The following is an 18,988-nucleotide window of genomic DNA, read 5'->3' on the forward strand; positions in this document are numbered from 1 at the left end:
AGAGATAGACAGATGGAGAGACAGAAATGGAGGGATACAGAGACAGACGGATGGATAGACAGACAGACAGATGAAGGGATACGGAGACAGATGAGTGGAGGGATATAGAGATAGACAGATGGAGAGGCAGAAATGGAGGGATACAGAGACAGACGGATGGATGGATGGATAGACAGACACAGATGGAGGGATATAGAGACAGACAGATGGAGAGATGTACAGACGGAGGAGTATAGTCAGACAGACAGAGGAGACACAGATGGACAGACAGACAGACAGAGCCACAAGATCAGCTGGAAGGAACCTCGGAAACCATCTGGTCCAATGCCTTCATTTTGCAAATGAGGAAACTGAGGTCCAGGAATTTAAGTGACTTGTACAAGGTCACATAAAAAATGTCAAACGTCAGCAGCAAGACTTGAATCCAGGTTCCCTGACTGCACAGTTATTATTCTCTTCAGGGCTCCATGCTACGTCCTCCCTAATTCAAGCCCTCATCCTCTCTCACTTAAACTATTTTAACAGCCTCCTAATTGGCCTCCCTGGTTCAAGTCTCACTCCTCTCTAATCCATCCTTTACACAGTGGTCAAAGTGATATTAAAGTGCAAATCTGACTATGTTACTGTTTTGCTCAAGAAAGCTCAATGGCTCCCTATTGCCTCTGGGATAAAACACAAACCCTTCTGTTTGGCATTTAAAGTCCAATCTATTTTTATAGACTGATTTCATATAACTCCCTATGGTGCCCTTTATGTCCTGGCCAAATCAGTCCACTTGCTGTCCCCTGTCCATAACCTAGCTCCTGACTCTGAACCTCTGAACATAGGCTGTGTCCCCCATGCTCAGAACCTCACCTCCATCTCTTGGAAATCTTGGCTTCCTGTAAGGCTTAAACGCCACCTCCCATACAAGGCTTTTCCTGCATGTCTTTCCACCTCTGAAGCCACTTTCTATTTGTTTAGCTGTGATGTTCCCCCAGTAGAATATAAGTTCCTTGATGATAGGGGGACTTTGTTTTTGTCACTTAAAGAAATGGTTGTTGAATTGAACTGAATTGACAGAGTCACAGACAGAGAGACAAGTTCAATCACAGGTAGAGTCTCTCACATACATTATCTCTCTTCCTCTCCCTCTCCCTCTCTCCCTCCCTCCCTCTCTCTCTCTCTCTCCCCCTCTCTCTCTCCCTCCCTCCCTCTCTCTCTCTCCCTCCCTCTCTCTCTCTCCCCCTCCCTCTCTCTCCCTCCCCCTCCCCTTCTCTCCTCTCCTCGCCATTTTCCTCCTAAGGCCAACAGCTGGAAGGCAGGTAACCCCTCAAGTCTTTGGGATACGGGACCTGGCTGGCACCTGCAGTCATGAGACCTTCATGCCACGACCACATCCAATAAGAGCCATCTTGCCTACTGCACTTGTGCAGATGCCACCAGGACCGTCCCACCCATTGGTGTCTTCTCCTGTTCCTATTACTCAGTCAGGAAAACTGAGGCCTAGGAAAAGCAAAAACCTGACCACAGGAAGCCCAGATGAATTAACAGGGGAGTCCACTCTTGTGCCTGCCTCGCTCTTCTACCCCAGATGGATCCATGTCTGCCCAGCTAAGCCAGTGCCAGTCTCCATCCTCTCAGGCCTGGCTTCTTCTCTCCCTGTGTATCTGCACCGCAGGACTCAGGGCCCTATATTATTAGAATTCTCAATGTTTTACTAGACTGGGGTACAACATGTCCTGGCATTAACTGTCTGGTTGTTTTCAGAGTCTAGTCACCTGGGAACTGTGAATTTGTGGAATCTTTTTGGAGAGAATCTGTCAGCACATAGTAAAAGTTACAAAAATAATCATGCCCCTTGACCTTAATTATGCCATCGTTCAGACTAGTCCCCACAAGGGTATTCAGAAACAAAAAGTCCATCTTTTCAAAGATTTTCTGAACAGCATTACATATAATTGCAAAAATAAAAATAAATGGGAAGCAAGCAGCCTGAGTGTCTCAAAATAGGGAAAAGGTTCAGTAAGTCACGGCCCATGAGTGGAGTGTAACACCATATCTAACAAGTACTAAGAATACAAAGGAATCTGGAAACAGCTTTGTGAAATAATGCAGGGGGGTGGGGGGAGGACAGGAAGAAAGGAGCTCACACCAACTCAGGCTAGGGACAGGAACAGTAACCAGCAACGAATGGGAAAAAGAATCCGGAGGGAGACCTAAAGCCTAGGTCAGAATTAGCAGTATGATAATTGATGTGTTTAAATGAATTGAAATGTAAATAGTTACTGAACAAGTCTGGTGGTTTGTATTGATGTCCAACTGTTCAAGTATCAATGAAAACTTCGAACAACCTATTAAAGAAAAGCCCAACCATGCGCTTGGGTCTCTGTGGATGGCAACTGAAAGGGGTCTCGGCTTCTGGGGAGCACGACCTGCCTACTCCTGGGGGCCTGACAGCATCGTCCTCTTAGCAATCAGACTTGGGTGTCTGAAGCAATGGAGGAAAGGTCTGGAGTGGGCAAGTGGGGCCGGCTAGGGGCCACCTGGGAAAGCCATAGAGAAATGAAGAAGTCCAAAGGTTTTTTTTCCAGGAGCCCTGAGCCAGTGGCCCACTCACAGACTCACACTGGGCTTTCTCATGCCTTCCCTCAATGGCTCCACAACAGCCTGGTACAACAGACAGGGGTTATCATGTTCATTTTTACAAAGGATGAATAGAGGCCCCAAAGGAGAAGGGGACTTGTTCAAAGTAGCTCAGGGGAACCGGGATTAGGTGCAAGGTCTCCTGGGCCAGAGTTCCTTCCATTGCACCACACTGCCTTCTCTCACTGCTGGCCTCTCCACACTCCCCCTCCCCCCACCCCTTCCCCCCCAACACATCTACAAGGCCAGGTGGAGGAAGCTGAGTACAGTGGGGACGTCAGGAGAGGGTGACTCAGTGGGATAAGAGCCCCCCACTCCCACTGGCTGTGATCTCAGTGGGTATGTCACAGGATATGATGCCACGGGTTGTAATGGAAGCCCTTTCCCCAGAGGGCTGCTTTCCCATGCTTAAGAGTCTGGGTTGTTTTGGGGTGTATCTGATTCAGGTTATACATATCTCCTCCAGGGAGGACAGCCAGGGCCTGGGGAGGCAGGGCAGTTCCAAGGGCCGCGCCTGGGCTCTGCTTTGTTTATGGCTCCAGGCTCCAGTTTCAAAAACCTGACAAGACGCTGGTGACATTTCTCAGGCCTCTGAACCCCTCTTTCCTCCCACCCCACCCCTGGAATGTTGCTGACCTGGTATCATGGGGCTACGGTTGGCAACCAGAGGTCAAACGTAGGAAGGAGGACGAAGACCTTTGGGCCCCCCTCTCAGGGATGCCACTGACTCAGGAGGGTTCCCCCTTCTTAGGGGGTGGGGACTGGTGGGCAGCGCTGATTATCTTTCCCAATCCTGCGACCCTGGATGGCCACAAGTCCTGATAATTCAACCTCTTCTGACCTGTGACCCTCCTCCCCTCAAAGTCAAGAAAAAGTCTCAGTCGATCACCACTAATAAGACCAAGTCCTATTTCAAATACAAAGTAATTTCCTCACAACAACTCCATGGAGCAGGTGGTGCAAAATCTTTTTATGACCATTTTAGAGGTGAGAAAATTGAGCCAGCAAGGCTGTGGCATGCCCACGGTCACACAGTTAAGTGTCACCTTTGTCACTGAGTCCACAAGTCCAGAGCTCTCTCCATTATTACTGATCTCCCTGGCACAGAAGCTGATGATGATGATGATGATGATGATGGGCAGGAAAGATGACTCCTCCAAGGAGCCCTCAGGGACCAGGAGGAAGCAGGGAGAGGCTTACTACTGTTGACTCAGCTTGCCCTCCCCCAATACGACTGCCGCTTTGCACGTCCTCCTTTCTTACAGCCTCAGGGACACAGGACTGCAACATGGCGGGGGACAGGAGGAGACAGAAGCCTCCTGGGCCAGACCTTCTCTAAAGCGGGCCAGGCTGGGCTAAGGTCTAAGTGCTACATCTCCAGGGCTCAGGCTCTGGCTGTCCCAGGGCCAGTCACACTGGAATCCAGAAGTACAGAGCCCATGGCTGGAAGTAACCATTTAATCTCCTGAAATGGGGGTCATGAATCCAGGAAGAAAGGACTTGGGAATCTGAGGAGATTCAGAATCAAAAACTGCACAGTTGGAAGAGACCTGTCGTCCAACACATCCACACAGAAACAGGAATCCATGCCCTCTCTTGGCCACTTCCAGTGATGGGGAGCTCACTACTTTGTGAGGCAGCCCGAGATCCTTATTAGACAGCTCTGGGCTGTCAAGGCTGGAAAGGTTCCCAGACACCATGTGGTTCAACTGCTCCTTTTACAGACAGGGAAACTGAGGCCCAGAAAGGAAAAGTGGGGGCAGAACAGTACAGTGGAAGGCATTTGGATTCAAAAGACTTCGTTTCAAATGCTAGCTTAGCCATTCATTAACTGCGTGAGCAGGGGCAAACCTGTTGTAATAAGTTATAATATGAGGTGTTTCCCCTAAATGTTGATGTTGTCATTGTTTAGTCATTTCAGTGGTGTCTGATTCTTCATGACCCCATTTGGGGTTTTCTTGGCAAAGACATTGAACTGGTTTGCTATTTCCTTCTCTAGTTCATTTTACAGATGAGGAAACTGAGGCAAATGGGGTTAAGGGACTTGCCTAGGGTCATATAGCCAATAAGTGTTTGAGGCCAGATTTGAACTGAGGTAAATGAGTCTTCCTGACTCCAGACCTGGTGCTCTATCCACTGCTCCACCTAGCTGCCCCCCATTAGATGAGGGATTCTTAGTTTTTTGTGTCATCAACCCCTCCCACACTCACTTTGGCACTGTGCTGAAGCTTTTGGACCCCTCAGGAGCAGCTAGAGATGGCTTAGTGGATAAAGCACCAGGCCTGGAGTCAGGAAGACCTGAGTTCAAATCTCACCTCAGACACTTACTAGGTGTATGACCCTGGGCAAGTCCCTTAACCTCAGTTTCCTCTTCTATAAAATGAGGATAATAATAGGACCTCCCTCTCAGGGCTGCTGTGAAGATAAAATGAGATAATTGTAAAACACTTAAATGTTAGCTATTAGCATTACTATTATTATTCTCCTCAGAATAATGCTTTTAAATGCATAGACTAAAATACATAGGATCAGAAAAGAAAACAAGGATTGAAATATTTTCACAATATTAGGTTTACTTACCTCAGTTTAACCAGATGACACTTAACATCCTTTCCAAGCTCCAAACCCCATAACCCTTTGAACATCCCTCGGGGCCTCAGTTTCTCTATAAAATGATCCTCTCTAGGGTCACTTCCAGCTCTAAATCCTATCACACCACGATTGGCCCTAGGGCACAGGGTGACCCAGGCCTCTGTCCACCACTAGGTGATGAAAGCAAATTTCAAACAAAATTGAAAGTGAAAACTAGTGTGACTTTCAAAGACAACAAACAGAAAAGGGACGGACAACGAGGCCAGTGCCGGGATCTGGGCCTGAGCTGTGAAGGCCATAGGAGGGCAGGGGAATCTTCGTCATCAATGGAAGGAAAGGTTCATTTCCACTCATCTCAGCAACAGGAGAAAACACCTTTTCCGGCCCGGAAACTTTTTTTCTTCTTTGTGAATGGTACCTGCCAAACAACCCTCTCCACCCATCCTCAGCCAACTCAGCCTGGCAGAAGCACCCACTTGGGTGAGCTTCTTCCTCCTGGGCAATGCCTTTGTCCTCTCCCCCTACCAACCTAGAGGGCTCCAGGCTTCTCCCAGCAGCACCAGGGATCAGAAGGAGGCTTGAACGAGGACACAAGAGATGGGGGGGGCACTTCCTAGCTGGGTGACCCTCTTTTTTCTTTCCTGAGCTTTAGGCCCCTCCTGAAAAATTGGGATAATAATACGTATATGAAAATGACTCAGTAACAATAACTCCCCTGTTGTCTTTCAGGATTTTAAGGTTTACAGAGTATTTTTTCTTCCCTCGGAAACAAATAGCACAAAGGTGTTCCCCATTTTAGCGGGGAGGAGAGTTAGAAGAGAAGGGAAATAACTCCCCCAGGATCACACAGCCAGTTCCGAAGTCAGGTCTCCTTATTCAGAGATCAGGGTGCTGTCAGGGTCCCTTCTGCTCTCCCTGCCCCCAACTCCTTACCCCACAGGGTTTGCCGTGAGGAAAGGGCTTTATAAATCCCAATGAAAACAAGAGCTCTCATTTCCGTACCACTTTAACATTTTGCAAAGAGTTTTCCTCACAATAGCTCTTGGTAATTATCCTTCTTTTACAGATAAGGAAATGGGCCTAGAGACAAAGTGACTTGCCCGGTCATCTAGCTAAATATCATAGCAGAAACTTAATTTCTGTCTCCAGGCCCAAGTCTACCAACATTCTTTTCACTGTCCTATGAAAAGTTATTGTTGTTGTCTGGGACCATCACGGGAGAGATGTGACCCCCACACAGGAGAGTGGAGATGTGAGGGTGGGTGAGGGTCAGTGTATAAGGTACTGAGAGGAGAGACAGAGACCAGTGGGCTGAGGCAGTATGGGAAGGCTTCCCAGGAGAGGTGGCACTGAGTAGTGCCTTTGAATGAGAGGTAGGATTGTGGAGAGGCAGACAGCTCAAGGGCATTCCAGGTGGCTGTGACCATGATAAATAAACAAAGGTGGAAAGGCCAGAATGAACCTGGCCTAAGAAGGGGAAAGACAGGAAACAGGCACAGGGGAAAGAACACTGGATCTTGTCAGAAGTCCTAGATGTAAATTCCCATTCTGCCACCTGGGTACCTCCTCTGGACCTCACTCAGTCCAGCTCTAAATTATGATCCTTTGGGACTGGCCTGACTGGGGAGGCCTGTATGTCAGGGAAGGGCGGGTAGATGAAGGCCTGGCCCTGGTCAGACACATCTCAGAGCCTGGGTTTGGGTCTGGCCACCGTATGTGAGGGAAAATGCTGAAAAGTTGGACCTCGTTCAGGAGGGCAACCTGAATATCGAGGGGATGGGAAGCTATGCCATGTGAGGACGGAATAAAGGACTTAGGAGGGTGAGCCTCCCGGGAGAAAAGCTTGACGACTCTGAAATCTAGACGGGGCATGCGGCTGTCTTCAAATACAGGAAGGGCGCTGTCATGTGGAAATTTTAGGGATTAGGCTCACTGACTTTGCTTGGCCTCAGAGGGCAGAGCTGGGGTCAATGGACGGAGGCAGCAGAGAAGAAGATTTCAGCTCAATCTAAGTAAAAGCTTCCTAATCATCTGAGTTGTCCTAGAATGGAATTGGCAGCTTCCGGGCACAGGCAGGAGGATGTTTGTGAAGAATAGTGCAGGGGGGATTCCGAGGTCTGGGATTCCAACCGGAGATTCGAGTAGTAAATTAGTTATAATCTGGTATTCTGGGTGGGATGGATGAGAGGTGGGAACAATGGAGGTGGAAACGCCGGTTATGGATCTAGAAGGTGATTTTTGTCAGTGCCTTGGCTTTCCTCATTGGCAGAATGAGGACCGAAGTTCCCAAAGCCAAGGCTTGTGAGAAGAGACAATGGGATGGATGGCAGATGTCAGAGAGAAAGGATGTGCCCCCACCTACCCACCCATCCTATAACAAAAGCTGCCCTCAAGGCCAGGCAGGGGCTGAGTGATACAGCCTCTAATCCCTCCCTCTTTCCAGGGAAAGATGCTTCTTTCCAGGACAGAAGGGTGGAAGCCTCCTGGGGAGAGGACAGAGAAGGAGCTCTGGAACCGCAGGGAGGCAGGAGCAGAGGTGGGCAGCCCCACCCCCTCGCTTAAAGGGCCACAAAAGCCCTGGAGAGGCTAGCTGGCCCTGATGGACAGCAGTCACTCCCCCTCAGCCTTGAGGCTGACAGGCCTTAAGCATGATGGACAGGCCCTTGAAGCCCACACACTGACCCCTGACCCTCTCCCCAAAGTCTCACCCTTCCTAATCTCCAGACCAGAGACAAGGGATTTGGGGAGGGAGGGGGAAGGACTAGGCTACATATGACCTCTGCCCTCAGTTGCTGGGGGGGGGGGGTTATGTGCCAGATATGGGAGCAGGTGTAAAGATGAGGGGGGAGGGAGTAATGAGATTCTGTCATAGAGGGGTAAACTAGGGCTGAGTAGTATCAGCAACAGAGTTGAGAGGAGAACCCAGGAACCTCAAATCCCAAGCCTGAGGCAGGGTAAATCTATTACTGGAACAAAGCAGAGGGATGATAGCCACTGTGATCCTCCCATTTTAGAGATGGGAAAACAGAGGCCCAGAGAGGGGAAGGGAACAGTCCTATGTCACACAGCAAGTTAAGTGTGTCAGAGCTGGGACGAGAAACCAGGTGTACTGAGGCCTGGCCAGCCCCATGCCACATCTGTCTGCTTCGAGACTCTATGCTACATTTGAGGAACCGTCGGGCACTCCTCAGCTGGGGCTGACCTGGCCCAGTTCCGCTCCAAGAGCTTGGCAACTGTCTCTGCAGGCTCCCTGATCCTCCTACCTTTGTCAGGGTCCTTGGGGGGAAAATCTTGGCACTGCTGAGCCCCCACCCCTGATTGCCCTAAGGAGCCAACAGCTCATTAGGGTCGGAGGCCCCTAACAAGGCACTGCCCCCAGCAGGAAGGAGCCTGGGATGAACCCCCATTGCCCCCACTGGCCTCCTGCCTAATCCCTTTTTAATGAGCTTCACAGCCCGGAAGGTCCCTGCCCCCCTGGCCAAAGCCTGGCAGCACTGAACCCTTTCCCTACTCTAGGCCAGCACCTTTCTGAACGGGGACGGGGAAAAGAGATGCTACCCTCCCCTGTGCCTTTCTCCTGACCACTCAGGCCAGGTGAGAGCAAGGCTGAGGTCAAGAGGTGGAATTAGATTCTATCACCCCACTCTACAAAGAAGAAGATACACAGGCAGATCCGTTTTCTCCCTAAGCCCTGGCCATGGGAACTCAGGTACCAAGCTTGCAGGCAAACCACAGATCATCACCCCACAGGGAGACTCTGGGAAATTCTCCCCCCAGAGATTAACGTGGGGCTCAGAACAGAGACAAGCTCAGCAAGGCTTCTGAGAAGTCCCTACAGGGTAGATCCCTAGAGGGAGACCATGAAGGGTAGTCTAGGCTTTATGTGCTCTGGGAAGTCAGTATCTTGGAAGGCAATCTTTCCTTCCCTCCCATTCCCACCCCTCAACCCTCAACCTGCAATTATCCTTCAAATATCCCATCAGAAGCAGGATCCTGGCTGGAAGAATGAAGGGTCTGCTGTTCCTAGAGGCAAGGCTGATGAGGCAGGTAAGGCCCCTATGGGATGAGATGGGGTTCCTGATCACCCCCCTCCCCAGCTATTGCCAAGAGCCCTAGATTAGACAGACAGAATGCAAAGGGCCAATAGAGTAGACAAGACCTCAATATCTGGAGAACAGGGACAACCTAAATTGTCAAGAGAGATCATGCTTGAAAGCATTTAGCACAGTGCATGGCACATAGTAGGTGCTTAATAAATGCTTGTTCCCTCCCTCTTCCCCCTAAATACACACCATCCTATACTATTTCCAGAATAGGGTCCTTCTCCCTGCCCCCACCCTTTGCTCCTTCCTACCCTGCCCTCCCCACTCAGACTGTTCCTTCTCTGTCTCTACCAGACTAAGAAGCCTGGGGCTCTTCCTTCCCTACTCTCCTTACCCCACGCACTCCCCAAGGGTGGTACCCGGCTCCTCCAGCTTCTTCTTCATGGGACAGAGCTCCTGAACACCACACCCCAACGGGGGGGGCGGGGATGGAGAGAAGAGGCCCAGGTTCCTGTATGTCATGCCCAAGCACACATCTGGAGTCTGGGACAGATATCAAGAGCTGGGTTCTAGTCCCAAGCCCGGAAATAGCTTACTGTATGACCTGATGCAGGTCCCTTAAATCTTCTGAGCTTAATTAAATTCAAATGGCCAAATATTCATTACATACATACTATGTGCAGGGTACAATCTTAGGTCCTGGAGATACAAAGAAAAAAAAATCGGGACAGCTAGGTGGGGCAGTGGATAGAGCTCTGGCCTTGGAGACAGGAGGACCTGAGTTCAAATCTGGTCTCAGACACTTGACACTTACAAGCTGTGTAACCCTGGGCAAGTCACTTAACTCTGCCAAAACAAAAACAAAAAAAGTGAAAAAAAAAAAAAAGCAAACAGTTCCTGCCTTCAAGAGGCTTAAGTTCTACTGGAGGGGTAGGAGAAAGTTAATATACACACATGAACACACATACAAACAAAGTATAACCAAAGTCACTTTAAAAGAGAGACTGCTTCTTTTTGAGGTAGCAAAGAATTGGAAATTGAAGGGATACCCATCAATTGGGGAATGGTTGAACAAGTTGAGGTATATGATTGTGATAGAATACTATTGTGCTATAAGAAATGACAAGCAGGATGGTTTCAGAAAAAGCTAGGAAGATTTATATGAACAGATGCAAGGTGAAGGGAGCAGAACCAGGGGAACATTGTACACAGTAACAGCAACATTGTATGATAAACAACTGTGAATGACTTAGCTCTTCTAGGCAATATAATGATACAAGACAATTCCAAAAGATTCATGATGAAAAATGTTATCCACCTCCAGAGAAAGAACTGATAGGAGTGTGAATATGGATCGAAGGATATTACTTTTTCTTTATTTTTCTTGTTTTTTTGCTTTTTGAGGGACTGTGTTCTTTTGCAATATAGTTATTATGGAAATGTTTTGCATGATTGCAGTGTGTAATCTATATCAAAGTGTTTGCCTTCTCAAGGAGAGGGGAAGGAAGGAGTTTGGAGCTCAAAATGAAAAAAAAAAACCGAATGTTAAAAAATGCTTTTACATGTAATTGGGAAAAAAAATAAAATAAAAATATTCTTTGTGGGAGGGCGTTCTTCAACAAGGAGGTAGATGTGTGAAAGCTAGCTCCTCAACTGTGTGTGAAGAAAGCTAGGGATTCCAAGGGGTGAAGAAGTGCATTCCAGATGTGGAGGACCACCTGTGCACATTAATGTGTACATCAGTGGGAGATGCTGGAACATCCTGAATGGGAACAGCTAGCAGGCCAGACTGACTGGAGGAGGGAATACATGAAGAGATATAATATGAAATACGACTAGAAAGGCGGGTGGAAACCCAATTGTGAAGGGCCTTGAATGCCAAACTGAGGGTTTGTATTTGATTTTAAAGGTAATGGGGAGTCACTGTAGTTCAGGTAGGGGAGGCAGGGGACCTGACAGATCCCTGTCAGCTTAGCAGCTATATGGAGGACGGATTAAAGAGGGGAGGGAATGGAAGCCTGGAGACCTAGTAGGAGGTATCTGCAATAGTCCAGGCAAGATGCAGCAAAAACCCAAACTAGGGTACAGGTTATGTGAATGGAGGAAAGGAGACGGATGCACGAGAGGCTGTGAAAGCCTCGGCTTGCTCCTCAGTGAAATGAGGGACTAGGTGACTTGGAAGGGCTCTCCCAGCTGACTTTGTGTAGAAGGGAAGGGGGAAGGGGGAAGGGGGAAGGGGGAAGGGGGAAGGGGGAAGGGGGAAGGGGGAAAGGGGAAAGGGGAAGGGGAGGGGCCGAGCAGAGCTTCCCAGAAAGCACCAAAGCTCTCCCCAGAGCCCAGCCTCCTCTGCCTGACCCTGGATGGCTCCAGACAGCCCTGTACCTCAGGAAAACTGCCTTCCTGCAGTGCTTTGGAAGCTCTCTCTGCCCTTCTCCATCCCTTCCTTCCTGTTCCCCCCTCCCCCCAGTCTCCCAGTTCCATGGGTGTTTCTAGTGCTAGAAATGTCAATTGTTGTGTTTCCTGATTGCCTATATAACCTCTCTGTGCTACATCAGGAGAGCAGGGGGAGGTGGGAGTGAGGATGAGGATGGAGGATGCAGAAAGGTTTCCTCTGCGTCTGCTCTTTCTCCTCCATCCTTAAGCCTCTTAGAACCTACACAAGAGCTGTACAACTGGACAAGTTGCTTAAACTCTGTGCCTCAGTTTCCTCCTTTGTAAAATGAATGGCCCCTAAAGTCTTATTCCAGCCCTAGGATCCCGTGACTCTCCTTAGCTGTTCCCACACCTCATGCTTCTGCTCTCCCCCCTCAAGCCCTGCCTACCCTCCCAAATCTTTAAGTCTAGACTGGCCTCCCTTTGGGGCCGGGGAGGGAAACTGTGAGATGCTGCTGACCTAGGAGCCAGGCTTCCTGGGTTCTACTTCTCTCACCAGGCAACAGGCCCTTTGAGCTTTCCAGGCCAGAGGGGAGAACACCGAGGTTACAGAGAGGACATTAGTCACCCTCTCCAGAGGAACTGTGCCATCTGTCTCTCCATGCCCCAGAATGGCATGTTAGACCTTGATAAGGGGAGACTCTTCAAGCAAGAAGAATCAGTTGGATAGGGGGGAGTTTGTAGGGGGTCAGGAAGGTACCTTCAGTCTTCCTGGGGCCATCAAAGTCAATTACAAGGGCTCCCACTCAATTATCACCACTAGAGGCCCCAAGCACAGGCAGCTTAATTAACATGTAAATGAGCCTGGGTGTGGTTTATATTCAAAAGCCCAGTTAAGCCGCTCTCCTTAGCCCAGTAGGACAAGCTAGGTTGGGAGAGAAACTTCAGAGGTGACCCAGGTCAGTTTAGATGCCCATTCGGTTGTGTTAGAGACAAAAGATCACTGCCTATGTGAGGTACTGGCGATAACCAAGGGGGTGGTGGGGGTGTGTGGAGCAGGGCAAGGAGCCGAGACAGGAAAAGAGCAGAAAGCCCAAGCCCTTGACCTAACTCCTTCCAGATTGAGCCCTGACCTTGGCCCCAGGCTGAGTTCTAATCCCCTAGCTGTATCACAAACCCAAGGAGAGTGTGGATGGCCCAATGCAGCCCATCTTGTGGCTGGGGATGGGGTGTTACAGTCAGTCCCACTGATTTGGGGGAGGGGGAGGATTATCAAGGGCACTGATTCTGTAGGCAGGGAACAGCAAGTTGGTCATAGAAGATGAGGCCAGGTTAGTAGTGGAAGGATGCCCAGTCAGTGGAAGCCGGAGGTTAGAAGGTCATTGGGATAATCCCAGCTCCTGGCCCTGGCAGGGGTTGGCTACAGTTGGAGATGATTGAAAGGCCAACGACAGGGAAGGAGGAGAGGGGGATGTAGTATGGGACTAGACTGAGCTAGACAGATGGGGGAAATTGGCTATGGAGAATCATCTCTTGGCAAGGGGGATGTGACTGCCCCAGCCCCCTCAACCCCTGTAAACATCCAGGATGTTCCATAAACACTCTGCAGGAACACAGCTGGAGAGGATAAACCTACCACCCAGGAGATGCTGCCTGCCTCCTGGAGGAGGGGGGCACAGGTGATGGGAGGGTACAGCCAAGGCAACCCCAGGGGGCCCCAGCGCCCAGCTCCAGCAGGAAGAATCAGACATTCTAAGCACTGCTTAGCTATACCTCCCCTTTCCCAGATATGGGCACCAGCTTTGCTGCCTGCTGAATGGGATTTTGGCCCTAACAGAGTTGGGACTCCTCCCTACACACATTAAATGTTCAAATATTGGCTGAAGTGCCTGAGAGAGGCATTACTTTAGCCAAACAGCTTTAATTCTTGGGGCCTCAGTTTTCCCAGCTGTAAAATGAGGGGATTAAATCAAATGAATCCGTTTCTTCTAGCTCTGACAATCTGTGATTCTACGAAATGTTGGCCTCACACAGCCTGTCCAAGAGGTGCGTGTGGATGGCCCTTACTTACCCTGTGGGTCTTTTCCCAAGGGAATGGGAGAGAGCAGGCCAGCATCAAGGCCACCAGACACTCAGCCTAAAGACCTATGCCTCCTTTGGAAGGATTCAATAAATTGCTTCTTAGCTACCTACTTTGTCTGGGTCCCTGTGCCCAGATGGTAGGCATTCAAAGACAGAAAAGGGACGGTAAGACAGGCACCAAAATAATTCTCATACAACTTCCAGTGTGATGGGTAGGAGTAAAGAGAAATCTAAATGAAGTCACCTAGGAAGATTTGAGAAGAGTTAGGACAAGGCCAAAAGAGTTATGAGAGCAGGCTTCCTGGAGGAGGTGGCCTGGACTGGGCCTTGGAAAGCAAAAATCTGAAGAAGAGAGGGAAGTGAGAGGGGGAAGAAAGGACAAAGCAGAACAAGGCCTTCTTGTTATTCATTCATGCCCTACTCTTTGAGACCCCATTTGGGGTTTTCTTGGAAAAGATACTGGAGTGGTTTGCCATTTCCTTCTCCAGCTCATTTTACAGATGAGGAAACTGAGACAAACAAAACATAGCACATGAGGGGCAGATGAGGCTAGACAGGGACGTTGGAGCCAGACTACAGAGGGCCCCAAATGCCAAGATCAGAAGCTGAGGTTTTTTCCCGTTGACACTGGAAGCCACTGAGAGCTTTTGAACAGGTGAATGACCCAGTAATAAGAACATCTGACAGGCCTATGGAGCTTTAGGCCTGGCTACGTTCCGTATCTAAAAACCTCTACACCTCATACAATAACGCTGGGAGAAAAGTACTATTATGACCTCCGCTTTACAGATGAGGAAACTGGGTTCAGAGGTGTGAAGTGATCTGTTTGAGTCCCACAGCTAATTACCAGCAGAGCTGGGATTAGAACCCAAGTCTTTCTGACTCCAAATCCAGCAGGGTCCCCGCTAAACTACAAGCCCTGGCCAGTAGGTGTGTGTTAGGAAGTTGATCAGGGCCTGTGTGCAGGATAGATCAGAAGGGAGGAAAGGCTGGAGATGGAAGATCAGCCAGCCATGGGGTGGGGGTGGGGATCTCCCACCTGCTTCTCCCCAAAGCTGTCCAGATCATACATTGCCTCAAGCTTTACTGTTCGCTCCATCCCAAAAGAGACAAAACTGGCACTCACAGGAATTCACCCTCTCGAGGCTGACCAGATCACTCCCACAGGCCTCCCACTGCTCCCTGTAACCCAGGACAACGGGGCTAGGCTGGGCCAGGGTGCCCGAAGCCAACGACCTTTGGCCTTTCCAGTAGAGCAGGTGAGGGGGAGGGAAGGACCCCCTTCCGGCCTCCTTGCTGACCCATTGCCTCGGCCTCTCATGGTCTTCCCTGACCTTTCCAGATCACTGGAGATGGCATCAAACCTGTCGCCACCAGCCTGGGCCAGTCCAGACAAGGTTCGTTGGCCAAAGGCTTCAAGCACAGCACGTGTATGGGTATGTCTAAGTGTAGGCTCATTTTTAAAAAACATGTCTCAGTTGAACATCCTCAAGTTTGCAAGTACGCCTACACCTCTGGGGAAAAGAATTATAAGTGTGCACACATGTGACTCAGGATGGGAGGGGAGGGAGGGACAAGCTCGGAGGTCAGGAAACCTACATTCTGGACCCCGTTCTGATTCAGTATCTGAGAAAGTTTCTCTTCTATTTAGTGCCTCAGTTTATCCACAAAATGAACAATGGAGGGGGTCTTGCCTTGCTCAGACTCCAAAATGATGGCAGGGGACAGGGAGAGGAAGAGACAAAGATACTGAAAAGGAGAACAACAGATGCAGGAAAAAAAGAGGAAAAAATGATGAAGGAAAGAGAGAAAAGGCGCTGGAGAAGGAAAATAGGCTAGACAGCAGAAGGGTTAGAGCACAAAAGTCCGAAAGGGAAAACAGCAAGTTGGGGAAAAGACCCTGGAGGGGCCAATGGCTCAGACATGTGAGTTATCCTGGTGGGTTGGGCCAAGCACAGGTTAGGGTACCCTTTGCATTTGTCTGTACCCATTTGTTGTCACGATCCCTAAGCCTTCAGCTGATACAAAGAGGGAGAAACCTAGCCCTCAGTTGTGCCGATGCACCCAATCCTGGCCACCCGGGCAGATGATGGCCCTTGAACCCAAAGTCTGAAGGGACTGAAAGGGGCCTTTGTCTCCTGACCCCATGGTCATGAGTGCCTGTGAGCAGGTAAGATCTGCACACATATGCAGATAGGTGTACATGTATGTATGGAAGCATGTGGGTACACACACACACACCTTCATTCACTGGTGTGAATTTTGTCATTGTTTCCAGAGCCCTGGAATGCATACAGCGTAGCAGGTGGGCCTTTACAGAGGTACAGGATAGGGCAGCCTAGGCGCCCATCTGTCCCCCCTCACCCCAAAATACTCTCCACCCGACTTCCCCCAGCTCTAAGCACACATACCCTGCATCTAGAGCCTTTATCAAAGGATTTGGAAGAATTATTAGAAAGGCGGAGAGGGAGGGAAGAATTCCTGAGCTGTTTCTGAGGTTGAATTTAGAGATTTTTTTTTCTTTCTTTCTCCACCCCCTGCCTATCCCTGGGGAAGGAGAAGGGAAAAAAAATCATTGCCTGAAACTTGGCAGGCTGGAGAGGGAAGAGACCTGGCCTGGAGTCAGGAGACTTGAGTTTGGGTCTGTGCTCTGCCTCCTCCACCACCAATTGTGTGGCCTTGGCCAAGTCCTTAACCCCTCTCTGGGTCTAGTTTCCACCTCCACAAAATGGGGATAAGAGCCTCCATCCTTCCCAACTCATGGGATTATTGTGAGGCTCCAGCGTAAATACGGTCATCACCTCAGCATGGATGGGACAGTTGATTATTAAAAGAGCATCTTACAGATTGGAAAACTGAGGTCCACAACAGGCAGGAGGTCCCAGGCATCTGGGACCGGATGTGAGGCAGAATAGAACTTGCCTCCCAGGGGAAGTAGGGACCCCCTGTCCTCTGTCCTGACTTAGATTTTTCTCCCCCACGTCCCCTCCCTCCAAACAAACATTCCAGGTCTGGCCCGGAAACCCCTCACTCCTTCTTCCCTGGCTCCTGGTGGGTCCCTGCACAAACCACAACAAACTTTCCATGGCTCATTTACACCCATAAATCACCTTCACTCATCAGTGGGGGTGGGGGGGTGGGGGGGTGGAAGGGAGGCAGACAGACAGAGAGGAATCTCTTCTTTCCCCAACTCCCACCCCCCAGCTCTGTTCAGGGTTTCCTTCTCTCTGAGTGGGAAGGTGGCTTCTGGCTGGGATGCGAGGTAGGGCCAAGCCTCCTGCCTTGTGGTCACTCATTAACCCCTTCTGAGGTATTATTTCCAGAGGGCCTGGCCCCTGCTGGCTCCTTCCAGGGGGCGGAAAACAGCCGGGACCAAAGCCTTTGGACACTCTACTTGGGCCTGGCCGTTTGGGGATTGGACTGCCAGATTTTCCACCGGGGGCCCCTCCCAGAACACGACTCTCCCAGCCCCAGCTCGATTCAATTCAAACACTGATTAAATATGCCTACTGTGTGCACTGTGGGTGTGGGGTGGAACCTCAGAGATCATCTCTCACAATCCTTTCATTTTATCAGCTGAAGAAAGTTAACTGGTCCAGAGAAGGGATTCGAGGAAGGCAGCATGAGTGGGGGGTGGGGAAGGGGATCAAGGATGTGGGTTCTGTCCCACTGGGGGACTTTGGGCAAGTCTGCTACCCTCTTGCCCCCAAAATGGAGGGGAAGGGATTAGACTTAACCTCTAGGGTCCCCTCCAAGCTCTGAGGATCACAAAGCAACTGGCCACGGTCACGGCAGAGCCAAGGCTCCAGTGAGGTCGTGCCGACTCCCAGCTTGGGCCCGATGCCCCACATTGCCTTCCCCACATGAGAGCAAGCCTTTCTGATGATGGCAGTAGCAGGAACAGGAAGCGCAGGCCAGGGGAGGGAAGAAGGGGGAAGGAAGAGGTCTAGGCAGGGGGTATGAAGAGGAAAAACATTGATCACAGACTGACAGGACTGTTGGCCCCACCTTGGAAGCTGCCTTGGGAACAAGGGCCCAGGCCAACTGAGAGCTTACTCAACTACAGGCTGGGGCTGGGACGTGATGCTCATTGACAGGCCTTTTGCATCATTAATCCAGTCAGAAGACCTGAGCTCAAATTCCAGTCCGGTGTGTTTGCTGGACGTGGACCCAGCTTGTGGTAACTTATTATTTAGGGGACATGTTACCTCTTTGGGCCTCAATTTCCTCATCTGTAAAATGATGGGATTGTACTAGATGACCTCTCAGGTTCAGCACTAAGCCTATGAGCCTCAACCACTGACTCACCAACCCTTTGATAGTGGGAGAGTCATTTCCTTTCTCTAAGCCTCAGCTTCCTTCTCTGTAAAATGGGGTAATAATAACCTCTATGCTATAGACTCTTCCCAGGGGCTCTATGAGGGATGAAAAGAGATCTAGGATTGGGAAAACATTTGAGGAAGGAAAAAAAGGACCGGATGAGTGTGAGAAATAGTTATAAGCTCTCTGGTCCTCCTGGGATGGGGACCCAGGCTTCCTGCCTTCCAGTCTTCCCCTGCCTGGGGCACGCAGACTTTCTTCCAGCCTCAGAGAGTGGCCTGGTCCATCTGCTATTCTGCTTTGGGGGACTACAGGCCATAAATAATTCTGGAAAAAAGATTCAAATACCAGGCATACGATCCCCTGGCTCCCAATGCTGCCAGCACTTTCCTGCCAAAGGGTTTGAGCTCTCTCCCCTCCCTGAATGCACTGGGCGCAGCCTGATCTTGATCTGGAGCCCAGAGAGGGGCAGCGACCTTTCCTAGGTCACACAGCAACAGAGAGCTGGGAATCAAGCCGAGGAGCTCTGACCCGAACGCTCCCTTCAGTCTAGGCTCCTGCCCACTCATACTAGGCCAGCTTTATCTATGAAAAGGACAACATTCTCCACTCTGAGTCTTTGTTGACGCTATTTCCTTAACCTGGAAGATTCCCCTATTCCCCACCTGACCCTTTTGGGCCAAAAGGGAAATGCTGATTAGGAGGAAAATACACCCAGTTTGGAGTTGGAAGCCCTGGATTCAGATTCTAGCTCTCTCCCCTGCCAGCTGTGCGCTCTTTGAAGTCTCCTCTCTTCTCTGGGCTTCAGTCTCCTCTGGGGAGGAGAACCAAACCAGATAAGATTCCCTGAGGCTCTAAATCACAAGAGCTTAAGTGTCTACTTCCTCCAGAAGCCTTCCCTAATTACATTGACCGAGGAAGCCCTCTGGCACTTAGGAGACCGAATCACTCAG

Source organism: Vombatus ursinus, unplaced genomic scaffold (genome assembly GCF_900497805.2).
Source record: "Vombatus ursinus unplaced genomic scaffold, bare-nosed wombat genome assembly UNPS02014820.1, whole genome shotgun sequence".
NCBI classification, from domain to species: Eukaryota; Metazoa; Chordata; class Mammalia; order Diprotodontia; family Vombatidae; genus Vombatus; species Vombatus ursinus.